The following is a 12,082-nucleotide window of genomic DNA, read 5'->3' as shown; positions in this document are numbered from 1 at the left end:
ATAAACCAATTTGAGAAAACTTTGAAGATACTGATAAAAAAACGATTAACGAGACACTTTAGGTGGCAAGAAGTTCATGGAATATGTTTTCTACCTTGAGTATTTAAGACAAAATTACTATTCCAGCCTGGGCTACGTGTTGCAACACAGCATCAGCATTTCCTGCTGTGAAATCAGTGAAAATAATTGAGAAAGCTGGAAGCAGAGAAGATGACAATGAGATTATCCTTTTTCTTTAAATGACGCAAATGCAACAGAGAAGCACGACACCGTGTTTATGAAAACATCCCTGTTTGATGCTGCACCTGCTTACGGGCAGGCAACAAGAGTATTTCCTTTCTATTATGCAGGCTGGTGCTTACTGCAGGTGCCTGCTTTGCAGTGGAACACAGCCATCTGCAAAATATTTTGCTCAGTTAAATATCATAGAGCTTGGCCTTTAGAGTCCATGTGTATGTGTATGTATTAGGGACCCAAATGCTGGATCTGAATTAATACAAGCTTTTATGAAGATTCAGTAAGCTTTGTGCCTTTCTGAACAAGTCACTGAATACTAGGCTCCTATAAATAAATAAATAAATAAACCATAACTTCCCTGGAGTAAGAACTGCAGCTTACAATGAGCATTTCACCACCACACAGGCAACATCAGTCTTTTGTGTTTGTCTGTACCTTCATGATTATACATGTAATTACTTTGAGCCAGGAAGAGTTGTAACAAAGACAGCACCACTTCAGGATAATCTCTAGTTAGCTGCTTAGGACATTCTCCAGGGAAGTGAGATACATGAATTCAAATGTTCTTGGGCTGTAAAGAGATATGACTGGTTTTATCTCCCCTTTCAAAAAATAAGCAGATAAAAAGCAGCCACCACCATTTAATGCAGAGCTCTGATATAATTGCTAAGGCCTGGAGTTATGTTTTCAGATCTCCTAGGACAGAAAAGGTTTTGGGATCTATGTTTAGACAGAAGCATCTTAAACTGACATTAGGTACCTGAATCCTTTTTGAAGAGCTCTTTGTCTACCACCTTAGTCACACTTGTTTCCCCCAGGTGAGGCAGATGCTGCTAAAGCAGGGGCTGAATAAAACTTCTTAATTTCTTTTATTTGATTTTTAGAAAGCAAAGATGGGGAGAACCTGCACTGGATTCATTAAACAGTTTCAGTTACAGCTCTGCATTCAGCAGCATCCTGTGCTACCCATTTAGTGAACTCCTATTTTTGAGTTTTGCAGATTGAGTTGCCAAAACCCACATTTACACAAATGGATCACTCCAAGACAAAGGCAGTGCTGTGCCTACCTGGGTTGCTAGTGAACAGCAAGGGAGTGTCAAGTGCATGGCAGCAGCAGTGACTCTGCTGGCGGAAATATAAACCCAGCAGGCTCTGCATGATGCGCTGATAAGTAGAAGCATTTTTAATATTACTTTTAAGGAAAATAGTAATAGTGGGAGTTGACAGTGAACAGACTGGCTGCCCGAACCCAAACACTTCAGCAGCATTGAAGGAGAAGAAAACCAGAAACTAGGAAAGCACCCAGCCTATATCTGACATGGCTAATGGCAAATATTCATAGTACATAGCAGTTGGACGTTTGGGTTCTCAGCCTCTGCCACAGAAACTTCTCTGTGAAGCTTTGATGGCTTATCACAGCCCCTAAGACAGCATGAGGATGCAGGGCTGACAGGGCCACAGCATTTGCATCCAGGGACTGTGAATGAATGTGCCACCTCGCTACAGCTCTCACCACTCAGGTCTGGGAATGTAAGCATGCAGTTACTTACCTGCTTTTATTTTGAGACCAGAGGCCACTCTCTTGTGGGCTTGGCCCATCCCTAGTAGGTCTTACCTTGGTGTTAGTTGTTGGAGGAGACTCGGGGAAGAGGAGAGGGGTGGAAGTGTGGCTCAAGAACTTAAAAGTGATTTGAAAAAAGACTTGCTCCATCCGAGTTCAACTCTGATAAATTTCAATTTACATAAATGGAAAAAAGAAAATGGAAATAATTTGTTTTCAAGTATAGCACAGTCATTCACTATTACAAAAATCAAGTATTTCAGACATCATTGTATAAAAATAGCCCATGACACCAGCTCTGTTTTTCATCAGCTCCAGAAAAAGCTGTGGGCTAGGAGGGATATGTGTGGGGTTTGAGGTTTTTTTAGGTTGCATATCAAGGACTGTTGGGAATAAAACTGGTACTAAGTCTGGCTCTTCATTCAGGGAACAAAATTTACTACAGGACAGGGGAGAAAGCAGAAGCAGCTCATTTCTCTCATACCACCATGCTTTAGACACTTTCCCTGCATCACCAAATGAACGAGGGAAGTGACAGCTCCCTCTGGAAGAGGCAATTCATATTTTCTCTCAGCTGACCTTCAAGGGAGCCCAGAAAGACTAAACAAGGCTGGAAAAATTCAGACTCAAAGGCTAAACAGAGAAAACTTTCCAAAGAGCCCCGAGAGCCACACGGAGCCAGCAGTGCTAGCTGCAGATACCCCACACCAGCTTTTTCATCTCCTCCTCCACACCTTCTCCTCTCCCACAGAAGCAAGCTGTATGTGACTATTTGGGGGCTATTTTCTTTCAAGTTCCTGAGCTGTAAGGAATTCAGGTTTTCAAGTCTTTACCTACAGCTGCAGTAACTAGGGGCTTGGACAGCAAATTCTGAAGCCGTGAAATAACCAGACCGAATAAAACTTAGAGCTACACCTTCTTAAAATAATGAAAACTACCAAGTCATTACATGATTTATAATGTAATTGGTAGCACAGTCTTGTGCCTGTTTCATTAGTGATAAAACAACAACAGTAATAAAAAGACATCTTACTGAATCACTTATCTCCCAGTAAGGGACAGCTGTGTGTTTTCATGGAGACACCAGTCTAAGTACCAGCTAAGTTCACAGTGTGTCCATTTACAAGGTTTTAAATGAGTTTGTGAGAAAGCATGAGCAGGTTGTAACTGCATCTGTGCTTCCCACAGGAGGCTTCAAAACAAAAAGATACTCTTTTTTTTTTTTTTTTTCATAATAGGAGTATTCTTAAAATAGGAGCCATGGGAGAAAGGAAAGCTGCTCAAGGAAAGAGCAGTCACGGTTTACAGATTATTTTATCAAGGAAGTAACAAAATGTGCTCAGAATACTTCTATTACAGCTACCTTTTGCATGCAGTGCTTAGCTCAGGCTTTTACGTGCCAAATACCCTGTCTGCACTGAGAGTACCTCTGCACGCACACCCGATAACAACTCCTCTGTCCTCGGCTGTTATCAAACCTCTGACCTGCCAGAAGTCCCACCGCTGCCTGCTCAGCTAGCTGTGAGTCACAGGCAGGGAGGAGTAGAGCTGCCACCCACCCACACCACCCCCCCATGCCAAGCTGTAGGTCATGCTCCAGGCTGGGGTTTTGCTTCCCTCTGCCTTATCATAATTGCCACACACTAGTGTATGTGCTGGTGGTGCATGACTCAGTCCCATGGAGGGATACATGATGTCAAGTGTAGCAAACAGCCTCAGGACAGCCCATTTAGTAAACTAGTCTGCAAATACCTACAAATAAGGGAAGAGCTTAAAGAAATCAGGAATTCTCTGTGAATGAATCACAAACACTAAAACCTGCCCAAATCCAGCAAGTAATATTTTCCAAGGTGAAGTAGTGTACCAATGTGAAATGTTTGAAGTTTGCAAAGGCAACTCATCCCCAGCACTTTTTCACAGATAGATCTCAACGTACTTTGCCCAATAGGTCGATATCATTACACTCCCTTTCTAAGTGTGGTGAGAGAGGCTGGCTTGAAGGTCAGCCTGTGAGCAAGAAGTGAAGCCAAGAGCAGAACAAAGGTTTCCTTTGTAACCTGCCAGTAACCTTCCAGTCTAAAAATCCAGATACTCTCTCTTGTTGGGGTGTGGAAGGAAAGAGGTTGTTTCGACTTCATATTTGTGCTTTGAATTTAATATGCTTTGAAGCTCACTAATTTAATTATTCAAAGTTTAAGGTGCTTTTTCCCCTTACCAAATATATATGAAAAAAAAATCATAAAAGAATCTGTTTGTTTAAATCAAAACCTATCACACCTGCTGTAATTAGTCCTTAAGTCCATCAGGGAGGTATGTCCAACAGTTAACACTTAAATGGCCCCATTCTCCCCTTTATCAGAATTATTTAAACAAACCATAAACAAGTTCATATGATCCTACTGCTGAACATCACAACAGGATTGTCACAGGACGCAGAGACTTTGCAGAAGCTGGAGGAGACACTCACTGGAAGAGTCCATCTGTTACCATTCCACAGCACAAGACTGGTTTGCAAGTTTACAGGGCAATGGAAGTACAACATTGGTTTAAGGGTTAAGGAAGGAGTGGTGACAGGAAATTAACCTTGGCTTCAGAGAATACCCCAGGCAGTGCATCATAACAGTGACCTCTCTTCTCTCACCCAAACTTCTTCTCTGGGGCAGACGCCAACAAGACCACTGTCACTAAGGAAAAAGGAGAAAAGTGCCACCAGGCAAAATGCTTGAGAGGTGAAGGAGAGATGTGCGGAGGTGAAGGATGGGTCTGCTGTATTTGTCCTCCTCAGCTGCTGAGAGCAGGAGCAGAATAATTAACTTCATGAAATTTGCCAGCAAAATTTTTGACAGTGACTGCTTTGTTTCACTGTGTGCACATTACAGAGGTTCACAGTGGTGATGGAGGAGGACTACAGGGCACCAGCAAGATACTCCATTTCTCCATGTTCCTTTTAAATCATTCTTTCTTTAGAGATTCATTGGTATTGCAACAGGTGTTACTTCATGTGATGTCCAAGGCTGCCTATTTTAGTTTACTGTTTCCATGTCTTCCAGCCCAGATTTCTACCACATTAGAAATATTGTCCACCAAGCACTGGTAATACAAATGGAAAAATAACCACTGCCCTGCTTCCAGCAGAGCTTCTGACTTGGGCATCAGCCTTATGAATGGCTTTATCTAGAGTTTCCTGAGAAGCGGTATCAATAACATCTAGTACAGCACTAGGTCCATTATGTAGTTCCTTCAGTTATAGAAAGTAGGAGAAAATTTGTTTGTTTGCTTGTTTTCAAATGAAAAATTGAAGTCCATGACTCCCTCTGAATAAAAGCCATCAAAAAAGAGTGAATGAAACTTGCTTTTCTAAACCATGCTGTTGTGAACAGCACCACAGCTTGCTTATAATGTGAACACCTGTTCCTCTACAACATCCAGTCCATCTTCTCACAAGAAAGAGAGAAGAGGAAGGGTCTTATGGACTCTGTTTTGCTCACCAAGAATTAGCCAAGAGGGAAATCCTTCCTTCAAGGCAGTTATTTTTTCAGCATACACAGTAGGAGACACAAGTTTATTAGTGAAAATCAATCACATTTCTGCTCTTAGGAAGGCTGGTTCTTCTGACAGGGGAAGTTGTTACCATCAGAAAAAAGGTGACACTTCCTCCTCTGAAAGAGGAGCATCATCCTAGCAACAAACCACTGTGGTGTTTAGGCTTTGTTTTTTTCTTTACTCCTCACCATTATCTATTGTCTCAGCGGTATTTACCTAAACTCTGTTTATGATCAAGGGTTTATAATACACTGTGGCATACCAAAATAAGTAGATGTAAGACTTGGGCCTTAGACAATGCAGAGTTTAAGGACTTCACCTTCGTCCTTAGCTTGTACTGATAGTTGTGATGATCTAAACCAGTCAGAAGCAGAAACTTTAACCTTCCACTGGGAATGGAAACCACCAGCATGGCTATCCTTATGCTAACAGTCATCAGCTTTTAAGGCAAGAGCATACCAAAAGGTCAAAACAGCCCAGGGAAGAGCCACCACTGCTTTTCTGTAATGCTTTTGCTCTGCTCCAAACACCGTGTAACAGAGTCTCTGAACTCAGAGATTTGCTTGACCTGTGTCCAGCTCCCTTCAGTTAGTGAGGCACATGAATACAGCAGCTGGAAACATGAGAAGACTCTGGACAAAGAGAAGAGGTTAACTAGGGAATGTTTAAACTCCTTTATTACAGCTTCAAGTGATCCCTTCCTAAGGGCCAGAAACCAGGAACTGGCAGACTTCTAAGGGCTCCTTTTGTACAATTCCAAGCCAGAATATTTAACCTCCGTCTTTGTCATGGATCATAGGAGGCAGAAGATTTTGCTGCTAGATTTGCAAGGACCCTTACCACTCCAGTAACTTCCAAAGGTTCTGCTGTGGCTGGGACAATTTATTCCTTTAGGCCATCCCGGGGCAGTGCTATTCTCAACAACATCTGCGATAACATACAAAGCTGCCTCCCTGACGGCTGCTTTGCATTGCTGCTCCCTGCGCTTAAGGGCTTTAGGGGCACAGGCAAGCTACAGGAGGTCAGTGTTTGGTGAAGCACCCAAGAACTTGCCTAGGAGCTTGTCCTTCTCTATTTCTTTGCCATTTTGCAAATAAAACGGCATCCCTGTGTTTTTTCAAGCCCCAGTCCCCCTTTGTGAGTGCTCTCTCAAGAGAGCAGCAGGGCAGGTCAGGTTCAGCTGACCAGGCGCTGAGGACAAGGAGCAATGCATGGTTTTAGACCTGTCAGAGCTTTGCCACAAAAGTACTTCAAACCCCCATCCAAAACAAAAGCAGCTAAAAGAAGAAATAATCCCTGAGCACATTAAAGCAAATTAAAATGGATAATATTTAAGCTGGTTATGAAATCAGAAGTAAAGGGCAAAGCAACTCAGCAACTCACTGAGAGCAAAGCAAATGAATTTGGCTCTCAGAGGTTTGTTCCACCTGCAGTCAGAAGAACTGAGTTCCTTTTTATGCTGTTATGAACATGTTGGAGTCTAAAAATGTTATCAGAAATATCTTCTCTTCATCTCCGTGTGTAAGGGCTGATAAGAAACACCATATGCAAGATTTGCTACCGGTGCTTTTGTACAAGTCATTTAGCAAGGACAATGACAGGAGGAGGAAGTTGAAGTCCAGTCCACTTTGCCCAGATTTGACTTAGTAATTGCTACAATTTCATGCAATGCAGTCCATAAACTTATCTCTCGAGTTTGTAGATTGTCTGTCAACAGCTGAAAAAAATAATCAGAATTCTAACACAAATCCTCGAGATGTATATCCTTTGTAATCACATTGCCTGAGTAGTCAGTATTAAAAGTACAAGGCAGACTGATGAAGTCTGGATAGCCTGGTGGATCACATTAAATTTTTCTGAATAATTTTTGTTTGTACATCTCAGCTGCATGTGCAAAGGAAAGACCCTTTAAGAATAAAAGGTCCTAATAGCTATATAAATATGACAAGGGTGAAAAATAATAAAATGGTCATAGGACACTTTTCCAGTTAAAAAAAATATTGCTGACTTGACTGGTTATAGACATCAATATATGCTATAATAGAAATCGGTATCACAGGATTACTTCCCAGGAGAACCCTGCATGTATGAGCAGTCCCGGCAACTCATGTATTTTCCAGCACCTAAGACACACTGGTGTAGAAGTGTCTCTCCTCAAAAACGGAAGTTAGAGAGACTTGGTACCAACTTCATCCCCTGCTGCTGGGGGTGAAACAGCTCCTGCTGCATCTGTCACTGTTTCTCTGCTGCAGCAGGGACAAGAGCAGCAGTGACAGCATCCCATTGAACAGGCGTAGCAGGGGTTCATAAATAACATCAGCATGTCAAATACATCTGAATCTGAACTTCCTCTTACTCTTTCAATTTTGAGGAATAAAAAATGCATCCATTGTATCAATAAATTTGTAATTTGAATGACGTCAAATAACTGATGGTGTCAGCTTTTTGTATGCCTAAATGCAAATCTATGCTAATAGGGCATTATTTAGCTTACAAAGCAAACAAATTAAAATTTAAGAAATGCCAATAGGAATATTGCTTTTGCAATTTGAGATAGATCGTCTTACAGATGCAGGCATGTACACACATCGGTATGAGACTGCTCGTGACTCAAGTTCTCCAACACTTATTGGAGATATGGAGTATCTCATGTGTTGCATCTGTCCTTCAATATACAAGGCCAGCACTGGAAACTCCTCTTTGCTCTCTGCTGACAAAGGGATGGAGTAAGTCCTAGTACCAAGATAAAGCCTATGGGTAGAAGAAATATTTTTAATTAAGCCAATTAGTATAGTTAGAAAAAGAAAACCTTCCAAGCAAACAAATTCTTTATAGGTCAGAAACAGAAACAGCAAATTCCCCAAATAAAGTTGGAGGTGTTTGTGCTGAAAACAAAACAAACAAACAAAAAACCCAACAAACAAAAACATCTACAACCCTGGGATCTGATCTCCATAGAGGCAAAGACTTCTCTGTGGCACTTGATGCAAATCTCTGTAGATGGTTAATTGCCTGCTGTAGGGGCAGATATTGCTTTCCCCCTCTCCCAAGATATGCTATATGTCTGGGAGAGGCCCTTGCTCTGTGGCAGTCACTGGCTCCAGCTGCAGAGGTAGTGGGAGAGCAAAACCAGGCCCCCCAGCAGCTATGGGTGGGAGAACAGTTGTGGCATGAGCCACAGGAGGATGGGGGTAGCACAAAGCAGGAACTAATCCCTCTCCACCCGTGACAAGTCAGTGCAGCTCCACAACCCAGCCCCAAAACAGGGTAACACGCAAGGCAGGTGGTATCCACCCAGGTATGGCCCTGAGCTCCTTCCCCACCTAAATCACTTACAGCCAGCCTAAGGCGCCACTATGCTCCTGCTGCCCACCAGCATTTTGGCACTTGCTCTTGCAGATCTGTCTTCCGAAAAAAGTTATTTTTCTTGTGTGTTTCCTCATGATGATGTCCAAAAGGTCTAAGGATTGCCAGTGCTGCACTAAGAAAAGAAACACAGATAAGTGGAATGGGTAAATGAAAACATTACCAAAGTGGCAGGATGGGTGCAGCAGATAATGAGCTGGGTCTGTTAGCAGGTTGAGCTGCCTCTCTGCCTCTTTCATTTGGGAAAGCCACTACCAAAAGCTTCAACTCACAAGTGAATTATCAGCGATTTACTGGAGGGCAAGCAGGAGCAGCAACTGGCCTGCCAGCCTCTCCAGTTTCTTTTCTGAACTTGCTTTTCAACTTATCTGTTCCTTTAAACTTCTTCTAAGCATGCATGCTTGCAAGTCACCTCAGGTTAGCTTTGTCAGAATAAAACCAGATTATTCCACATAACCAGGTTTTGGCTCTTCCAAATTCCCCTGAATGTTGAAAGCTATTAATCTGACATGTTTTCCAGCCTGTGATTCTCCTAGCATGGCTTTGTGGTGGCCTGATGTCACACCTAACCACAAAAGACCATGATCTAATACACCATAACTGTTAAAAAATATAGTGTCCAACACATTGGTTTCCTAACCTCACGGGGAAAACATTTATGCCATAAAACTTCTTAACCTTTAAAAAAGAAGGGCCCTTAAAGATGGTATTTTAAATACCATGAGGTATATAGGGGGAGTAGGAATATTAAATGAGTGAGTTTCCTTCTTTTTTTTTCCTTTTTTTTTTTAATTTTGGAGAAAACAGAAGTATTTGGTACTTGTGTAGAATAAAGAAAATGTTCTAGAGACATGAAAGGATGTTTTTTTAACGTCCAGGTCTCTTTTTTATCTTTTAGACTCTTTTATACACTGTCAGTTCAGCGGTGTGGCATCGCTGGAGCAGTATAAAGCAGCCTCTGGATGAGAATTTGGTTCAGGAAGCATGGAATTGCAATTCAAAAAGTCAATCATTTGCAGGCTTAAACTGAAAAAAAAGACTTTAAGGAAAGGATACAGGAAAATGCAGTTCATCTATTGCACAATGCTGGTGGTGAGGTTAAGGTGGTGGAAGGTGCTTTCAGGACATTGTGTACAGGCAGGAAACTGTGAAGGGACAAAAATGTAAAAGAAGATGAACCCTTCGGGACAGACGTCAGCATCACAGCTAATCACTTCTTTTCAGCAACTGAGATTCTGCCCTGATTTATAAATGTGCTGCTTGTGTTTAGAGCTAAATCAATTTATCTTGAAATGCAGCCTTTTCCTGAGGGCTTGTGGCCTGTAAAGCTCTGCCTCTTTTTTCTGCCCTTTTTTTTTTTCCCCTTTGCCTGGCAATGGCTACATGCCCATGTATAACTAAGGTGGAAGCTGGCAGTCCCCCAGAGGTGGGGGAAAAGCTGGAAACTTCCAGGTCACGCTCAGGAATCCAGTCTTCCATGAGGCACAGGACACTGCTTCTGAGCAGGAAAGATGCTTACAGCTGCTTTCTGTTCTCAGAGACAAGTTTAGTACTGTCACTGTCTAAATTAACTCATTCTCTGCAGACCAAGAAATGCAATCACTGCTACCACTGGTGATTAATGCATGCATTTCTATTTCCCCCTCCTTTCAATAAGGCAAGGAAAGGGTGCTGTTCATTTCTTCCCTCACTGAAATCTCACAAGCTGATGGTCCTGCAGCTGGCTGTGACATCCCAATGACCCCAAACCTGGAGGTGAAGGTGTGGGGACACCAGGGGGAGGTTCTGATTGCAGTTCAAGCTTTCACAAAGCTTTCTGGTGTGCAGGCATTCTAAGCAATACCTCACGCCAGTCTGACCCCAGGCTGCACACCTGGGCTGATGCAAACACAGATTTGGATTAGAGATGCCTGCTTCAGGCCAGCTCTACCTTCAGTGCTCTCAGGAGGCACTGAGTGCTGCCTCAGATCTGACAGGCAGAGCCTGGGGCTGCAAAAGCTGGGAAATCAGTCTAAAAGTGGATGTTTCAGTAAAAGTTTGTTTTTCAGCTCTGTTTTGCTGCCTTACAGTTCATCAGGGTAGAAATGTGGGCAAGTGGTTTTTGGTACAGAGGCGCCTTTTCATTTTAAAAGAATGTCCCCACCAACCACAACCCCATGTAAGGAAAAAGCAGCGACTTACTGGTATAGCTGTCAAGTGGGAAAGCAGAATTACACTCTCTGTTAAACCTTACTGTCATTTTAGTGAGACTTTGATGGCTTCAACTGTTCCTTACCAGGAGTGACGTGGGCATGGAGGTCAGCATACACCCCACACCCAGCTTTTTGGGCTGCTAAAAAGCAGAAGCCTTTCAGAGCTATGCCAGGCAGAGTTTCTTTGCTCCCTGATGTGTTGTGGTTGTTTAGGTCTGTGTGTTTATTTAGGTCTGTGTGTTTACCTACATCAGAGAAAACATGGGAGGAAATATTTCTCATTACGGCATGATGTGCTGCAGCTGAGGTCTTGACTTCCAGTTTACTGGATCATCTGGCATAACTACCATTGTGCATTTGTTATGTTTTGACTGAAGGATTAATGTCCCAGTGACAAACTGAAATGCATGGAGAGCATTACAGACAAAGGTGAAGAGAAAAATTTCTCTTGCCTTATACAGAAAGCATGCCATATTCAGCTTGATAAGTTAGCCAAGGGAAAAGATAATATTCATAAGCTGTTACCAAAATGTAAAGGTTCCGGAGCACAAGGCAGTCACTGCTGGGTGTTTGGATGAATAAAATATGGATTGTTATCCAAGCATGATCCTGAAAATAAGAAAAGAGTGGAATAGTTTTTATTCCGATTTTGTAGACAAATTCTGCCTTTATAATGGAACAATCTCAAATTCCAGGCACCAGGAAAAGAAACTTGGGAGATACAAAATGTGGAGGACATAGGATGGCATTTTGGAGCACAACTTCATCTGCTGTAAAAAACAAAACCAAATGCTGAACTCTTTAACCCAACCATAGTATCCTGCTGATTCAAGAAGCCCTTCCATTCAAAGAATGTAAACCCTGCTATGACAGGAGCTGAGAGCTCTCTTTTATGGAGAGCAGGAAACTTTCCTAAAGGGCGAGTTTATGACCTGGCTGGAGAGCTGGAAATAATTAAGTGTTCTTGTCAAAGGTCAAAGTCATAGGGTTAAATTCCTAGGAACTCAAAACAACCCTCGGTGACTGTTCCAAGACTGATCATTTGGCCCTTTTCTGCCCACAGTGGGAAGGCAGCAAGCAGCCTGGGACAGGAGTGAGCCATGCCTCAATTATCTGCCCTTTCCAATTCCAAGTCTGACATTTTGAGACTCATCATAGGCTCGTGGTCTAAAAAAGCATAGCT

At 42.4% G+C, this 12,082-nt stretch overlaps 1 long non-coding RNA gene across 1 annotated transcript; it reads right to left on the bottom strand.

Annotated features, from left to right (window-relative positions):
• Window positions 1–9,400: 9,400 nt before the first annotated feature.
• On the bottom strand, window positions 9,401–11,119 carry LOC134163096 (uncharacterized). The gene is made up of 3 exons (XR_009964568.1): window positions 10,983–11,119; window positions 9,764–9,852; window positions 9,401–9,665 (listed from the first exon to the last, which is right to left on the bottom strand). It is a non-coding gene; the product is annotated as an uncharacterized LOC134163096 (long non-coding RNA).
• Between the last annotated feature and the right edge of the window lie 963 nt (window positions 11,120–12,082).

The sequence above is a fragment of the Pezoporus occidentalis genome, unplaced genomic scaffold (genome assembly GCF_034315485.1).
Source record: "Pezoporus occidentalis ecotype Australia unplaced genomic scaffold, CSIRO_AGI_Poc_V1 ctg2, whole genome shotgun sequence".
Taxonomy (NCBI): Eukaryota; Metazoa; Chordata; class Aves; order Psittaciformes; family Psittacidae; genus Pezoporus; species Pezoporus occidentalis.
The sequence above is the reverse complement of the archived record's forward strand: the minus strand, read 5'-3'. Positions and strand labels throughout refer to the sequence as shown.